Source organism: Rhinoraja longicauda, unplaced genomic scaffold, assembly GCF_053455715.1.
Source record: "Rhinoraja longicauda isolate Sanriku21f unplaced genomic scaffold, sRhiLon1.1 Scf000464, whole genome shotgun sequence".
Taxonomy (NCBI): domain Eukaryota; kingdom Metazoa; phylum Chordata; class Chondrichthyes; order Rajiformes; family Arhynchobatidae; genus Rhinoraja; species Rhinoraja longicauda.
In genome coordinates this window covers 69,617-87,420 of record NW_027601681.1, presented here as the reverse complement: position 1 = coordinate 87,420, position 17,804 = coordinate 69,617, and positions in this window count along the sequence as shown.

Here is a 17,804-nt window from a genome sequence, read left to right as displayed (position 1 = left end):
CAAAGCTGCCGTGGCTGGCGGGGCTTTCCAGTGATTACAGCTGCCGCCAGCGAGATCCAACGACCAAGGTTCGATCCAGGCCTCCGGTTCTGCCTGTGTGGACTTTGTTCATTCATCCCGTCACCGCGTGCTTTTCCCGCGGGTGCTCCGGTTTCCTGCCACTTCCCGAGGGTGGGAGGGGCTCTCGGTGAACCGGCTGCTTGATGTGACCCCAGCGTAGGTTAGTTTGGGGGTGGAGGCAAGGGGAATAGTGTAGGATGAGGGGAGGTGATGGTACGAGTGCGAGAAATGAGTGCAGGCAGTGGGGCTGATGGGAATACAGTGAGTGGCGGCAGAGAGTTGAGACACAAGAGCCAGGAGTTGCTGGAATCTCAACAAAAAAAAAATCAGATCGACTCAACGGGTGAGGCAGCATCTGTGGAGGGACATGGATGTTTCACGTTTCCACTCGTGATCCTCAGGCTTGATGGACGATTTGCTTCCCGTCTTTAAAATCGTGCGTAAAAAAGAACGATCCTTTACAGAATTTCACTTTCAGAACTTGAATTTCTCCTTGAACCGCGCGGCCGCTGGTATGACTTGGTACATCTAGATTGTGGTCGTGTACAGTATGATTTGAATGGACAGCATTCAGGCAAAGCTTTTCACTGTACCTCGGTGCACGTGAAATCATAAACCAAACGAAACCAATACCACCATGTTGTCGTCAGCGTGTCAGTGAATGAATGAATGAATGAATAAATGAACGAATGACTGAACGAACGAATGAATGAATGAATGAATGATTTAATGAAAGAATGAATGATGAATAAATGAATGAATGATTGGATGACAGTTTATTATCACATGTGACATGTCACAGTGGGATTCATTGTTTTGCATGCACAAGTATGTAAAGAGTCGTCACACAAACTGCACCGATAGAGTTACAAAGTATTCCACTTAGTCCCCAATGGTCCCTCTATTCTCGCAGCCCCCCCCCCCCTCAACACGCCGGTCCCTATTTGTTCCCGGCTGCGCGTCCAACCAAAGGTCTCGACCCAAAACGTCACCCATTCCCTCTCTCCTAAATGCTGCCTGACCTGCTGAGTTACTCCAGCATTTTGTGATACCTCCACCCTTCTGCACGCACACGAGCCTGTCGACCTCATGGCGCCCACTGCAGGCCTGTCCTCGACCGCCGACGTCCGTCCTCGGCCAGCGGCCCCTTCCTCGACTTCGACCACCGGCCCCGTCCTAACCGCCTCTGGGTCCTCTCCAGTCGACTCCTCGGCGCCTGCCGGGAGCTTCCCCAATGACTTTTCCCCTGTACCTCAGTACACGTGACAATAAACTACATCGCTGTGTAATGTTACAATGCTGGCCAGTCTTAATCCCGGTTTTAAGCATGACTATTAACTAAAGGGCCGCAATTCCATAGAAACTAGCGAATTCGAGGCAGCAACAGGCAGTCGGCGTGAGGTGCTGAGGCAACGATTTAATTATTGAATGAGGAACCCAGAGACAAAAATTGAAGTCTCCTAACGCACCTTAAATACAGTTACTCATAAATGATAGTAGCAGAATTTGGCCATTCAGCCGAAGAAGTCCGCACAGCCATTCAATAATGGTTGATCTTTCTCTCCCTCCTAACCCCATTCTCCTGCCTTCTCCCCATATCCCCTGACACCTGTACTGTTCAAGAATCTAGCTATCGCTGCCTTAAAAATACCCATTGAAATATCATTTCAAATCCTCTAAAAATAAACTAGTCCGAGGAGTGATGACCACAACGCTGCTAAGTCAAGTCAAGTCAATTTATTTGTATAGCACATTTAAAAACAACCCACGTTGACCAAAGTGCTGCACATATGACTAGGAAAAAAAAAGAAACATACAGTGGCAGGCAGCCAAACACAATGGCGCGGCCATCTTGAACAAAATGTTAATTCAATCACCCACAGTCCAACAATAAAAGCACTAAACAGGCACCCAAATTACCCAACCCCAAAAACCCCCCAAAACACAGTCCAACAATAAAAGCATTAAATAGGCATTCAAATCACACACCCCAAAACCCCCAAAAACACAGTGCAACAATAAAAGCATCAAACAGGCACTCAAACCACCCAACCCCAAAAACACACAAAAAAAAAAGAAACATCCATCAAAGAAACATCCATCACAGTGAGTCTCCTCCAGTCCTCTCTCTCCTCACTGTGATGGAAGGCCACAATGTATTTCCCTTCTCCTGCTGTCCTCGCCCGCAGTCAGGTTGTTGTGGTTGCAGGCCGCACCGGACGGTCCACAGCGGGCCAAGCCCAAGGCGCGTCGCGTCGCAGCCTCTCCCGCAGCCTCGGAAGACGGCCGGCTCCGCCGATGATAAGTCCGATCCGGGGCGGGCGAACACGCTGCTGCCGCTGTTGCTGCACATCGGGGCGGTCGTGGCTCCCGACATTGAAGCCCCCGCCCAGCAGAGAAATATCCCGCGGCATATCTTAGGCCGCGCCGGACGGTGAAATGTCCGCGACCCAAGCCCCGCGATCCGGGGCGGGCGAGCACGCCGCCGCTGCCGGAGCTCCCGATGTCAGGCATCCACGCGGCCCGAGCCTAAGGCGAGTCGCAGCCGCAGTCGCAGTCGCAGCCGCTCCCGCAGCCTCCGAAGACGGCCGGCTCCGGTGGTGGTAAGTCCGATCCGCGGGCTCTGCGAACCAGAGCCCTGGAGGCCGACAGCTCCAGGAGTTGGGCCGATGGTAGGCCGCAGCAGGAACGGAGACACTGCCCAGAAAACAAAGGTCGGGTCTCCGTTCTGAAGGGACACATATTTACAGTGTTACAGTTTCAAGCTAAGACACGCATCAAGTTCAAAGTGCTTGAAGGAACCACTCAGAGGATAATTAGGGACGTGCAGTAAGTGATGTACCTGCAGCGACAACCAAACCCTGAACACCGATCAAGATCATCCATTTAAAGTATTCCTCTATAGGAAGATGGAGTAGTGTTTATGGAAGATGTTATCTTATTAACTGTTCAAGTTAATGAACGAGTAACACTAGCAATGGTGCAATTTGTATCAAATCTAGATATCCAGGCAGCTTGTGGCCTCCTCTGTTCTTTTCTCAGCAACAGATACATTTAATACCCTGTTGGTGAATTTCCATTATTTGCACGACCAGTAACATTCACAAGAACTGAATAGAAAGATTGTGTTTTTGTTAGAATTGTATCGTTGGTGCTTCTAATACTGCAAATGAAATCAACCCAAATCTCTTTGGAGAGTATCGCTTGCTTTTAAACTCTATTTGTGAATGTTCCTGTCTGCAAATTGACTCCTGCGTTTCAGTTGCCGTTCGTGGCTGCACTTCAAAGAGATTAGCGCCTGTAAAGCACTCTGTGGTCTCCTAAACGAGATGCGAGGACGTTGTGTAAATGTAAGTGGGTTGTTGCTGTGCGCACTCGGACTTTGAAGGAATATTCCATTTCCGATCCGCAAACAGGGGTAGTGGAGAGACAAAGTAGCCGATGGCGTCCGCGAGTTTGGAGTGGACTTTGGTCGCTCGCGTTTTCTCTGAAACGGAGACAGAGACGGCGAGAAAGCGAAGGGAAGAGTCGGGGCTCGAGCAGAGGAAAGTGGGAGCTGGTGGGAAACTGACTGCGCTGCTCTAGCAGCTGCGGCTCGCCTGTTGTCCGTTTGTCTTTTGTGATTTTTGTTGTTTTTTGTCTTAATTGTAGTGTTTAGATGTGATGTCGTGGTTTTTTGTGGTTGTGGTTGTGTGGTGGTTGTGGTTGTGGTTGTGGTTGTGTGGTTGTGGTTGTGGTTGTGGTTGTGGTTATGGTTGTGTTTGGGGGGAGGGGGGCTGTAAAATTGTCTCTTTGAAACGGAGACGCGTCCTTTTTTCTGGGTGGTGTCTCCGTTCCCGCTGCGCCCTACCATCGGCCAAACACCTGGAGCTGGCGGCCTCCACCTGGGACCACATGGGCTCTGGTTCACAGAGCCCGCGGACCGGACTGTACTTACCATCTGCGGAGCTGGCTGCCTTCGGAGGCTGTGGTGGCGCTGCGAGAGCGGCTGCGACTCGCCTTCGGAGGCTCCGGAGGCTTCGGCTCCGGAGGCTTCGGCTCCGGAAGCTCGCAGCCCCCTGGGCGGGGGCCGACATCAGGAGCTCCGGCAGCGGCAGCCTCTTCGCGGATCGCGGGGCTTGGGTCGGCCCGTCGCGGACCATTCACCGTCCGGCGCGGCCTGGAACGTGGCAACTTCAACAGCCTAACCGCGGGAGAAGACGGCAGGGGAAGAGAAAAGACATTCTGGCCTTCCATCACAGTGAGGAGGTGACTGGAGGAGACTCACTGTGATGGATGTTTCTTTTTGTTTGGTGTTGGTTTGTGATTGTGTGTGTTATTGCTTATTTTTATTGCTCTTATTGTCGCTGTGGGTAATGTTTCACTTCACTGCGCATTTATGTGTATGTGACAAAATTAAATTGACTATTCAGGGATGTGAAACGTTAAAGCAATGAACGAGAGCAGGAAGCAGCACCGATACAGACATGATGTGCCTGGGAGAGAGGTGTGGGAGATGAAGCGTTAAATGCTGAGGCTCTTTTAGGCGCTGGTCTGGCCGCATTTCAAATATTGTGAGTGATTCTGGGCACCATATCTGAGGAAGGATGTGCTGGCTCTGGAGAGGGTCCAGAGGACGTTTACATGAATGATTCCAGGAATGAGAAAGTTAACATATGATGAACATTTGACTGCAGTGGGACTGTACTCGCTGTAGTTTAGAAGAATGAGGGGGGACCTCATTGAAACATACAGAATAGTGAAAGGCCTGGATAGTGTGGATGTGGAGAGGATGTTTCCACTAGTGGGAGAGTCGATGACAAGTGGTCACAGCCTCAGAATTAAAGGACGTTCTTTAAGGAAGGAGATGAAGAGGAATTTATTTCGTCAGAGGGTGGTGAATCGGCGGAATTCTTTGCCACAAAAGGCTGTGGAGGCCACAAGTCAGTCGATATATTTAAGGCAGAGACAGATAGATTCTTGATTAGTACGAGTGTCAGAGATTACAGGGAGAAGGCAGGAGAATGGGGCTAGGAGGGAGAGATAGATCAGCCATGATTGAATGGCGGAGTAGACTTGATGGGCCGAATGGCCTAATTCTACTCCTATCACTTATAAACTTAATGCGGTGAACAAAAGCAGGAAGCAGCAGCGATACAGACTTGATGTAACTGAGGGAGAAGTGGGGGAGGGGTCTGGCGGCGACTGAATGAAGAATGATCTATGTATCGACGTCGAACTACAATCTTTAGAACCCGGGGGAGCCCGGAGCTCAGGACCCGCCGCCCGCGGCCGCTGGTGCACCCGCGGGAAGGGCGGTTGTTTCAATCTTTATATTTTCACAAAAGTGATTTCTGTTCCGTTACCGACGTGTTTAACGCGTTAAAATGAACGGATCGACAGCTCTGATTCCACTTGCTGTTTATTTCTCTCTTCCCACATTTACATTCCCCCTGGTTTTATTTCCGCGCTCACTGGGGTTTTTACGACGCGGAATTTGGGGATTAAGTGGGAGCCGTTCAGCGCCGACCTGTTGTCCACCGGGTTTCTGCCCCACAGCCCCTGAGCCCCGCTCCTGACGCCGGTCCAGGGACCCGACCCTTTTACACACCCGGAGCGGAACCGGAGCAGATTCTCAGCCAGTTTCCATCCCAAGAAGGCCCGAAGAAAGGATAAAGTTTCCCCGTGAATTTAATCCCAGTGAAGGTATGGAGATGGTACTTGGTGTCCGCGTCGTAAAATGAAACTGTCCCGGACTCGTAACTGAGATAAACTCCCACCCTCCCGGGGATGGGACGGGCGGGGAGACGGGATGGAGGGGAGGTATCTGCTTCAAACTCGTCATCCCACCGCCTGATGCTCCAGACTCCAGTCTCCGGGGTCCCTTCCTCTCCGCAGACTCTGCGGCGACTCCCAGACTCAAGCCATCACTCCCCGCCACCTCCAGCTCCCAGTAATGTCGCCCCGATGTGAATCCCTCCGATCCCAGCACACACGCACTGTCTGTAAACCTCTTCTCGGTGTCAGGGAGACTCCTCCGGGTCCGGGTCCATCTCATCCTCTTCCGATCCTCAGACACCTCGAGCCGCGGATGCGCTGTTTCCACATCCAGGGTGACGGAGACTGGGGGGAGAAGCAGAGAATCATGACAATGTGCCGCGTGCAAGGCTGGTCCAGAAAGCGAAGGCAGGTGGGATCCAAGGCGAGCTGGTGAAATTGATCCACAATTGGCCGTCCAGACGTAGAACGTTGGGGAAAGGCACAAGGAATATGAGAGAATGACGCCATAACTGAGAGGACGGAACTCAATGCAAAGACTGGGCAGGTCGTGGGAGTTTATCTGGGGAAGATGTCAGGAGTGAAGAGATAGGATTTAAGTTTATCGGTGGATTTAAACGGGTGAGGATGAAATAATATCTCTAATCGATGGGAGAGCAAAAATCAAAGCTGAAATGTAATGTGGTCTTCAACAAATACTGAAAGGAATGCAGTCATGAGAACATGGACATCACTTGGATTGGAGGGACTGAAGCCAACAGCAGAGATAAATTTAAGGGTGCGCGGGATAAACACGTGAGCACTCCTGGAATTCGGGGTATTGTTACTGGGTGTGGTGAGTAGATGGGAGGGATGTTGAGTGGAGCTGAAATCTTGACTGGATAGGATGGGCTGAATGGCCTGTCAATGATGTAGAATGGGATGTCATTCTAAGGTGAACAAAGGTGGGTAAAACAAACAGAGCAAATTCCCCCAAGATGACCACCCACTGCTGATGGGAACCGGATGTAGATGATCAATCTGCTGTGTGCGCCATGTTCAAAATTTCAGTGTTAATCCCCACAATATGTTCATGGCTGATCTAGCCCAGGACTGAACTCCTCCGCTTTGTCCCATTCCCTTTGATTTCAGTTCCCCGAATTTTCAAAAATGTATCTCCCTCTGGTATAAATACGTTTAACAGGTTAAACCTCTCAGAGTCTCTGGGTTGGAGAATCCCAGAGATTTACTGCCCTCTGTCCATTCGTGGCCCTTGGGATCAGATTACGATCACCCGTCGTAGTTCTGAACTCCACAGAATAGAAACACCCCTCTACATTCCAGGCAGTCCTGAGATCCCATAGATTATGCGGGAGGCCAATTAGTTTGGGAACAACAACAACTTGAACAGATGAAACATTTACTCCATTCTGAATTACTGGTAAATACAGCATTCATTTCAGAAATGTCACCCACCATTTTGTGCCTGTGCACTTTCACTTCGCCAGACTGTAGTGAAACCCCTCACCTTCAGAAACACCATACTGTCCTTTTGATCCATCTGCTGCTGCAACTTAAAGAGTTCCTCCTGAATGGAATTTAAATTCTCCTCAATTTCTTGAAGAATTTTCTCCATTATATTTAGAATCTTCTTCTCTTCCTCCCGGATATCTGCCAGTACGCGCTGCTCTTTTTCAGTGAGAATCTGGTGCAGTTCAGCAAACTGGGATGTGATCTTAGACAGAAGGTTGTGTGACTGTTCCTGTGAAATGAAAGGTGAAGAGCAATAGACAATAGACAATAGGTGCAGGAGTAGGCCATTCGGCCCTTCGAGCCAGCACCGCCATTCAATGTGATCATGGCTGAACAATCTCAATCAGTACCCCGTTGCTGCTTTCTCCCCATACCCCCTGACTCCGCTATCCTTAAGAGCTCTATCTAGCTCTCTCTTGAATGTATTCAGAGAATTGTCCTCCACTGCCCTCTGAGGCAGAGAATTCCACAGATTCACAACTCTCTGACTAAAAAAGTTTTTCCTCATCTCTGTTCTAAATGACCTACCCCTTATTCTTAAACTGTGGCCCCTGGTTCTGGACTCCCCCAACATTGGGAACATGTTTCCTGCCTCTAACATGTCCAACCCCTTAATAATCTTATACGTTTCGATAAGATCCCCTCTCATCCTTCTAAATTCCAGTGTATACAAACCTAGTCGCTCCAGTCTTTCAACATATGACAGTCCCGCCATTCCGGGAATTAACCTAGTAAACCTACGCTAAACGCCCTCAATAGCAAGAATATCCTTCCTCAAATTTGGAGACCAAAACTGCACACAGTACTCCAGGTGCGGTCTCACTAGGGCCCTGTACATCTGTATAAGGACCTCTTTGCTCCTATACTCAACTCCTCTTGTTATGAAGGCCAACATTCCATTGGCTTCCTTCACTGCCTGCTGTACCTGCATGCTTCCTTTCAGTGACTGATGCACTAAGACACCCAGATCACGTTGTACGTCCCCTTTTCCTAACTTGACACCATTCAGATAATAATCTGTCTTCCTGTTCTTTGCACCAAAGTGGATAACCTCACACTTATCTACATTAAACTGCATCTGCCATGCATCCGCCCACTCACACAACCTGTTCAAGTCACCCTGCAACCTCATAGCATCTTCCTCACAGTTCACACTGCCACCTAGGTTTGTATAATCGGCAAATTTGCTAATGATACTTTTAATCCCTTCATCCAAGTCATTGATGTGTATTGTAAATAGCTGCGGTCCCAACACCGAGCCTTGCGGTACCCCACTAGTCACTGCCCCACCCCACTAGATATTTCCTCAATGTCTCAAAGTGTGGTGTTGTGCATTTTTGGCGTAGGAATAAAGCATAGGTTATTTTCTAGATGGGGTGAGAATCCACAAAACGGAGGTGCAAAGGGACTGGGGAGTGCTGGTGTTGGATTCCGAAAAAGTTAATCTGAAAGTCGAATCGATAGTAAGGAAAGCAAACTCAATGCCAGCATTTATTTCAAGAGGGCTTGTTTTCAAAAATAGGGATGTAATGTTGAGGCTCCATAAGGCGCTGGTAAGGCCGTATTTGTAATATTGTGAGCGATTTTGGGCACCATATCTGTGGAAAGATGTGCTGGCTCTGGAGAGGGTCCAGAAGAGGTTGACAAGAATGAGCCCATGAATGAGTGGGTTAACCTATGATGAGTGTTTGTCAGCACTGGGCCAGTACTCGCTGAAGTTTCGGAGAATGAGGGGGACCGAATTGAAACATACAGAATAGTGAAAGGCTTGGATAGAATGGATGTGGAGAGGATGTTTCCACTAGTGGGAGAATCCAGGACTCAAAGTCATAGCCTCAGAATTAAAGGACGCTCTTTTAGGAAGATGAAGAGAAATTTCTTTGGTCGGACGGTGGTGAATCTGTGGAATAGTTTGCCACACAAGGCTATGTATATTTTTAAGTCAAAGATAGATAGATTCTTGATTAGTACAGGTGTCAGAGATTATGGGGAGAAAGCAGGAGAATGGGGTTAGAAGGGAGAGATAGGTCAGCCATGATTGAATGGCGGCGTGGATGTGGTGGGCTGAATGGCCTCATTCTACTCCTGTTCCTTATGACTTTAATTCCCTGCTGCCTATTCCTTTTCACGTACCCATTAATTCTCATTCATCCGCCCACCACCCACATTCGCAGGGATAATAGAAACATTGTGCTTTTCCGAATTATGTGCTTGGTGCTTCTAATACTGCAATTGAATTCAACCCAAATCTCTTTGGAGGGTATCGCTTGCTTTTAAACTCTGTTTATGAATGTTCGTGCTCGCAGATTGACTCCTGCGTTTCAGTTGCCGTTCCTGGTTGCACTTCAAAGAGATTTACGCCTGTAAAGCACTCTGGGGTCTCCCAAAAGAGATGCCAGGACATTGTGTAAATGTAAGCGGGTTGTTGCTGTGCGCACTCGATCTTGGAGGGAATATTCCATTTCCGATGCGCAAACAGGGGTAGTGGAGAGACAAGGTAGCCGGTGGCGTCCGCGGGCTTCGAATGGACTTTGGTCACTCGGGTTTTCTCTGAAACGACCGAGATAGAGACGGAGAGAAAGCGAAGGGAAGCGTCGGGGCTCGAGCAGAGGAAAGTGGGAGCTGGTTGGAAACTGGCAGTGAGGGAGACGAAGCGTTAATGCGATGAACGAGAGCAGGAAGCAACGCCGATACAGGCATGATGTACCTGAGAGAGAGGTGAGGGAGGGGTCTGGCGGCGCCTGATACAAGCAATGTTCTACGTATCCTGCAGAGAGACTGGCAGACCCTGAGGACAACGGGCCCCCACCTGGAACCGGGAATTCGGTTTGAACCCATTCTTCCAAAGACCCGTCCCGAAGAAAACCAATCTGTTGAGTGGAGAGCAAATGCTGCAAACGCGCTATAAATTCTCTGAATCTGCGGACTTTAGAACCCGGGGGAGCCCGGAGCTCAGGACCCGCCCCCCGCGGCCGCTGCTGAACCCGCGGGAAGGGCGATTGTTTCAATCTTTATATTTTCACAAAAGTAATTTCTGTTCCGTTGCCGGACGCGGTTAACGCATTAAAATGAACGGATCGACAGCTCTGATTTCAGTTGCGGTTTATTTCTCTCTTCCCACATTTACATTCCCCCTGGTTTTATTTCCGCTGGGGTTTTTACGACGCGGAATTTGGGGATTAAATGGGAGCCGTTCAGCGCCGACCTGTTGTCCACCGGGTTTCTGCCCCACAGCCCCTGAGCCCCGCTCCGGACGCCGGTCCCGGGACCCGACCCTTTTACACACCCGGAGCGGAACCGGAGCAGATTCTCAGCCAGTGATCTTCATCCCCAGTCCCGAAGAAAGGATAAAGTTTCTCCGTGAATTTATTCCCAGTGAAGGTGTGGAGATGGGACTTGGTGTCCGCGTCGTAAAATGAAACTGTCCCGGACTCGTAACTGAAATAAACTCCCACCCTCCCGGGGATGGGACGGGCGGGGAGACGGGATCGAGGGGAGGTGAATGCAACAAACTCGTCATCCCACCGCCTGATTCTCCAGATTCCAGTCTCCGGGGTCAGTGTGACCGGTCCCTTCCTCACCACAGACTCTGTGGCGACTCCCAGACTCCAGCCCCGACTCCCCGCCACCTCCACCTCCCAGTAATGTCTCCCCGATGTGAATCCCTCCGATCCCAGCACACATGGCCAGTGTGTAAACCTCTTCCCGTTGTCAGGGAAACTCCTCCGGGTCCGGGTCAGTCTCACCCTCTTCCGATCCTCAGACATCTCCGCAAACCTGCTAGTATTACTTCTAATTCCTTCATCCAAATCATTAATATATATTGTAAATAGTTGCGGCCCCAGCACCGAGCCTTGCAGCACTCCACTCTCCACTGCCTACCATTCTGAAAACGACCGGTTTATTCCTACTCTTTGCTTCCTGTCTGTCAACCAATTCTCTATCCATGTCAATACCCTACCCCCAATACCATGTGCTCTAATTTTGCTCACCAACCTCCCGTGTGGGACCATATCAAAGGCTTTCTGAAAGTCTAGATACACTACATCAACTGGCTCTCCTTCATCTATTTTACTTGTCACATCCTCAAAAATTCCAGAAGATTCGACAAGCAGGATTTCCCCTTCATAAATCCTTGCTGACTTGGAACAATCCTTTAGCCGCTATCCAAATGCGCCGTTATTACCTCTTTAATAATTGACTCCAGCATCTTCTCCACCACCGATGTCAGGCCAACTGGTCTATAATTCCCCCGCTGTCTCTCTCGCTCCTTTCTTGAAAACTGGGATAACATCAACAACCAGAGATGGCTTTAATGTGAGAGGGAAAGATTCAACAGGAACCCAAGGGGCGTCCTTTACGCACAGAGGGTAGATGATATATGGAACACGCTGGCAGGGGAAGCAATTGGGGACGGTGCTACAATATCGTTTAAAGGGCATTTGAGCAGGTACAGGGATGGGAATGGTTTAGAGCGAAATGGGCCAGACGCGAGCTGCTGGGACGAGTGTAGATGGGGCATATTGGTCGACACGAGCAAGTTGGGACGAAAGACCTGCGTCCGTGCAGTTGGACTCGATGATAAATGGCCGGGGCCCGGTGCTAACGAGGCCTCGGGTGTAACTGAGAAGACGTTGGGCAGTGGAACCCACCGCCCACATCTCCGTTCCCAGCCCGGGATTAGGATGGACGGAGACCTCTCTCCGGTCTTATTTTAATCCACAACAGTGCACCTGTCTCTCGTGCGCCAGTCTTCAGGTTAATCTATATTTGGAGACGCGGCGCATCGCTTGATAAATTGTGTTATAGGATCCATTAACCTTTATGGCAGAGTATTTAGGTTTGTCCGCTCACGAGTGACAGTGGGGGGCGGTGAACATTCCGCATCGAAAGCCAGGGATCGAATTTGTTGAATTTCCAACGCCAGTGCAGGTCATTTTCCATCATATTCCCCTTGATGGAGTCACAGAGTCATGGAGTGATGCAGCGTGGAAACAGGCCCTTCGGCCCAACTTTACTCGCCACCAGGCCACCTGGTTGCGTCTCTGTTGAAATCGGTGTCGTCTTTGCTCCTCCCACTGACCACCAAAGATGGGAAGATCATTGGCCCCCATTGCTCCGGATCCGAAATTGGACCCCACTGTCAAATCTCCCGACAGCCCCTATCTATGTTCCCCGGAGAAGCAAACACTCTTCTCCGGTCTTATCCTGAACCTGAACCCCGTCATCTCCAAAACCTTTCCAGCAAATGTCTCCTGCAACTTCCAGAAGCCTCCCGATTCATTCCGTGTGTTTGGTGAAGGGAAACAGACCAGATTCTCCAGTCGGAGTCCTAACCTGTGCTTCTCATCCCCAGGGCATCGTTCACCGAGATTTGTGGAGCTTTGGAGATCCGCTCATCAAACACTCTTCTCCTCAAACGGCCAAACTTTGTGCAGGCGCGCAGTAGGAGCTGGTGGATTTCACCATCGATGTCTGCTTTCGTCTGGGAAGAGGGGCATCGGCCAGAGGACCCGAGGGTCTCCATCATGACGACCATTTTAAAGAAATGGGACAAATGCACCTGCGGCGCCAACAGAGGTGGTTCCCCTGCGGTCAACCACAGGGTAAGTGGTTCACGGGTCACCCTCAACCACCGCCTCCCTGTCACTGAAAACCTGCCACTGTTGAAGGTGTAGGAAATGCAGGGGTGGTACCGGTAGATTTGCTGCCTCACAGCGCCAGTGATCTGGGGTCCATCAGGACTACTGGTGCTGTCTGTACAGAGTTTGTACGCTCTCCCCGTGAGCTGCGTGTTCTGTGGTTTCCTCTCACACTCCAAAGAGGTATAGGTTTGTAGGTCAATTGGCTTGGTATACGTGCAAATTGTCCCGAGTGTGTGTAGGGTAGTGTTAATGTGCGGGGATCGCTGGTCGGTGCGGACTCGGTGGGCCGAGGGGCCTGTTTCCGCGCTGTATCTCCAATCTAAACTAAAGCAAACTAAACTGCTGTCTCTCCGTTCAGTAGATTTCAAAAGAATTCAAAAGCAATCTGTACAGTCCAAGTAATTTTGAGTTTATTTCAATTACAGTATTGGAAGCAACAATGCACATCATTCAAATAAACGCGATCTTTCAATTAGCTTGTCGTGTGTGTCAATGGTTGTGTACATTTTCCAAATCACTGAAGTAACATGAAATGTATCTATTACATTGAACTAGTCATTGAACGGAGTTAATAATACCGTAACGACTTTTGACCAGATGGGTCCAATGACATTATATTTTAAAAATATTTTCACAAAAGTAATTTCTGTTCCGTTGCCGTTCCGTTAACGCGTTAAAACGAACGGATCGACAGCTCTGATTCCACTTGTTGTTTATTTCACTCTTCCCACATTTACATTCCCCCTGGTTTTATTTCCGCGCTCACTGGGGTTTTTATGACGAGGAATTTGGGGATTAAATGGGAGCCGTTCAGCGCCGACCTGTAGTCCACCGGGTTTCTGCCCCACAGCCCCTGAGCCCCTGAGCCCCGCTCCTGACGCCGCTCCCGGTACCCGACCCTTTTACACACCCGGAGCGGAACCGGAGCAGATCCTCAGCCACTTGTTTTCACCCCAATAAGGCCCGAAGAAAGGATAAAGTTTATCCGTGAATTTATTCCCAGTGAAGGTTTGGAGATGGGACATGGTGTCCGCGTCATAAAATGAAACTGTCCCGGACTCGTAACTGAGATAAACTCCCACCCTCCCGGGGATGGGACGGGCGGGGAGACGGGATGGAGTGGAGGTGAGTGCAACAAACTCGTCATCCACCCGCCCGATGATCCAGACTCCAGTCTCCGGGGTCAGTGTGACCGGTCCCTTCCTCTCCACAGACTCTGCGGCGACTCCCAGACTCCAGCGCCGACTCCCCGCCACCTCCACCTCCCAGTAATGTCTCCCCGATGTGAATCCCTCCGATCCCAGCACACACGCATTGTCTGTAAACCTCTTCCCGGTGTCAGGGAGACTCCTCCGGGTCCGGGTCCATCTCACCCTCTTCCGATCCTCAGACACCTCGAGCTCCGGATGCGCTGTTTCCACATCCAGGGTGACGGAGACTGGGGGGAGAAGCAAAGAATCAGAGAGTCCCCGGGGGTCGGGGGGAGATTCGGGCAGCGCGGCCCCGGGACCGGGGGAGAGGCCGCCCGGCCTCAGGCACAGGCGGGCGGACAACTGAAACCCTGCCCGGGGTTTCACCCACAAGAACATTGGGAGGACAACAGACATCTCTGCCGGAATTTTTCTCCCGGTTGTCGAGCGGGATTTCATGGGCATTGGGGAATCAGAGGGGCGGGGCCTTGGGATTCGGGCGTGAATTTCAAGGGGGGGCGGTGACGAGTGCGGACAATGAAGATGGACCAGAGATTGCGGTTGTCGTTGACAAATGAGGAGATGTATTCACAAGCTCGGGACCTTTCTTCACAAAGAAGCATTCGTTATCCTGCTGGTAGATGGTGGTGGTGGGGTGGGGGAGGGGGAGGGGGCGGGACGATAGTGGGAGGGGGTGGGGCGGGGAGGCGAGAGGAGAAAGATTGTTCGAAGAGGAGATTGACGCGAGTTGTAATTAGAGGTGGTTAAAGAGGAGGTAGACGTGGTGGAGTCGCCATCATCATACTGAACGTAGGCGGACATGGGGGGACAGGTGACCTGCTCCTGTTTTCTTGAGAGGCGGCGAGACACAGGGAGGGGTGCGCCTGTCGGTTGTGTTCAGGAATCTCACATCTCTAGCTGCCTGTGTGAAAGTGAAGTTTCCCAGCAGCTGGGTTTGCTACTGGAATAAAACGCCCATTCCCCCTCAGCCCACAATGGCACACAATCTCTGCATCAACACGTTACTCAAATGTGTCTGATAAACGAGGAGAAATAAATAACAGAATGAATTGCAGATGGAGGTTTAGTAAAGAGGCAGAATGTGCTGAAGTAATTAACAGAGGCTCAGTCAGCATCACTGCAAAACATGGATGCGTTTTGTTTCAAAGTTAGGCACAAAATGCTGGAGTAACTCAGCGGGACAGGCTGCATCTCTGGAGAGAAGGAACAGGTGACGTTTCGCGTCGAGACCCTTCTTCAGACCGAAGTCATGGTGAAAACGAGACAAAGGGGATGGAGTTAAAAGGAAATTTAGAATGTAGTTAGCTGGGAGTAGGTAACAACAAAGCAAACAGAGATAAAATGTAATCGGAGACAGTAAGACTGGTCGGAGAACTGCGAAAGGGAGGGACGTAAAGAGAGTGAGAAAAGGGTTACTTGAAGTTAGAGAAGTCGATGTTTATACCGTTGGGTTGTAAGCTGCGTAAACGGAATATAAGGTGCTGTTCCTCCAATTTGTGTTGGGCCTCACTCTGATAATGGAGGAGGCCGAGGACAGAAAGGTCAGACTGGGAGTGGGAGGGAGAGTTAAAATGCTGAGCAACCGGGTGATCAGGTCGGTTTAGGCAGACTGAGCGGAGGTGTTCACCGAAACGATCGCCAAGCCCACGATTGGTCTCGCCGATGTACAGGAGTCCATATCTGATACAGCGGCTATAGTAGATGAGGTTGGAGGAGGTGCAAGTGAACCACTGCTTCACCTGAAAAGACTGTGGGGGTATTTGGACGGAGTCGGAGGAGGGAGGTAGAGGGACAGGTGTTGCTCCTCCGGCGCTTGCAGAGGGAAGTACCTGGAGAGGGGGTGGTTTGGGTGGGAAGGGACAAGTCAACCAGGGAGTTGCGGAGGGAATGGTCTGCGGAAAGCGGAAATAGGTGGAGATGGGAAGTTGTGGCCAGTGGTGGGAATCGATCTCCACCAAACGCAAGTGAGAGGCGGTTGCCAGCGAGGGGATTGTTTTAATAGGCCAATTGTTGGATTAATGCCAGAGATGAAAAGTCAAAAGGTGCGAGATAAGGATAGAAGGGGTGAGAATCGTGAAGCCAGAGGGAGGGATATCCGTGGAGGTTGTGGTGGAGGGGAGAAATAGATACGAGTTCAGGTGAGGTACAGGGAAAAGACGGTGGATGATGGGGGGGGGGGGTCAAGAAGCTGCTGGAGGAGGGGATGGGGGGAGGGAGATGGTGTGCGTGTGTGGGGGGGGGGGGGGTGCTGAGTGGAGCATAATGTTAGTTTAAAAAATCAGAGAATTCTACATTCATACCGTCAGTTTGTAAGCTACTCCGCTTAATGGCATCAGACATTTCTCTTAACATTGTGCTAAACATAGAGGGGTGATAGAACCTTTCAAAGGCCGGGGCAGAATCTGTCACTGACAACGATTCGGTATCAACACTCGCACTGCAAATAGTAAACACATGGTTATAAATTGAGCATTTAAATTTTACTTGACCAAGTGGAGCCGTTGGGCCCATTCCTCGTAGAGGGGGGACACGGAAGAGGAGAGGGTGTGATTGAGTGAGCCCTGGACCCAAAGCCTCTCCTGTATTGTCGCACCCTCAACACCCCACTCAATCCCCTTATCACCCCCTCCTCCCCCTACTGACCCACTCCATCCCCCCTACCCACTCCCACTTGCCCCTCCCCTGCCCCCACCCCCACTTTCCCCTCCCCTACCCCCACTCCCCCAGCCCTGCCTCCACCCCCATTTCCCCCTCCCCACCCCTAATCCCCCCTCCCCCCCACTCGCCCCACCTCCATCCCCTCCTCTCCCCCCACTCTCCCTGCCCGCACCCCACTCTCCCCACACCCCAATCTTCCCTCCTGCCCACCCCCACTCTCCCCCACTCCCATTCTTCCCTTCTCCCCACCCTGCCCTCCTCCCCGCCCCCACTCTCTTTGCCCGCACCCCACTCTCCCCCCACCCCAATCTTCACTTCTCCCCAAACCCACTCTTCCATCTCTCCACCCCCACCCTGCCCCCTCCCCATCCCCAATCTCCCCCCACCCCCACTCTTTTCTCCACCCCCACTCTCTCCTCCCCCACCCCCTTCTCCCCTCTTCCCCACCCCACTCCCCCCCTGCCGCGCACTCTCCCCCTCCCCCCCACTCTCTTATCCCGACACCCACCCCCTCACCCCCACCCTCCCCTTCCCCCACACCCACTGTCCCCTTCCCCACACCCCTCCTCCCCGAACTCCAACTCTCCCGATCCCTTTCTCCCCCACATACCTCCCCACCCCTCCCCCTCCTCCCCCACTCTCTCCTTCGCCCCAACCCCACACCCTCCTACCCCACTGTCTCCTTCCCCCCACCCCCACCCTACCCCCACCCTCCACCCATTTGAAACCCCCTCCTGCGGGCCCGGCAACGCCGCTTAAAGCTCCTACGTGTGAGGGGGGAGAGGAAGGGGGGGGGGGGGACGACGACATTGAGCGCGGCACTGCCGTCAGTCGGGTAAGTCGCGGAAGCAGGAGAAGCGACTACACCTCCCGGCGGTCAGCGGGGCCCGATCTGAGGAATGTCCGGCGCTAGGCATGCCGGGACACGCGGCGATGCTCCCGGTGGTGGGGGGGGGGGGGG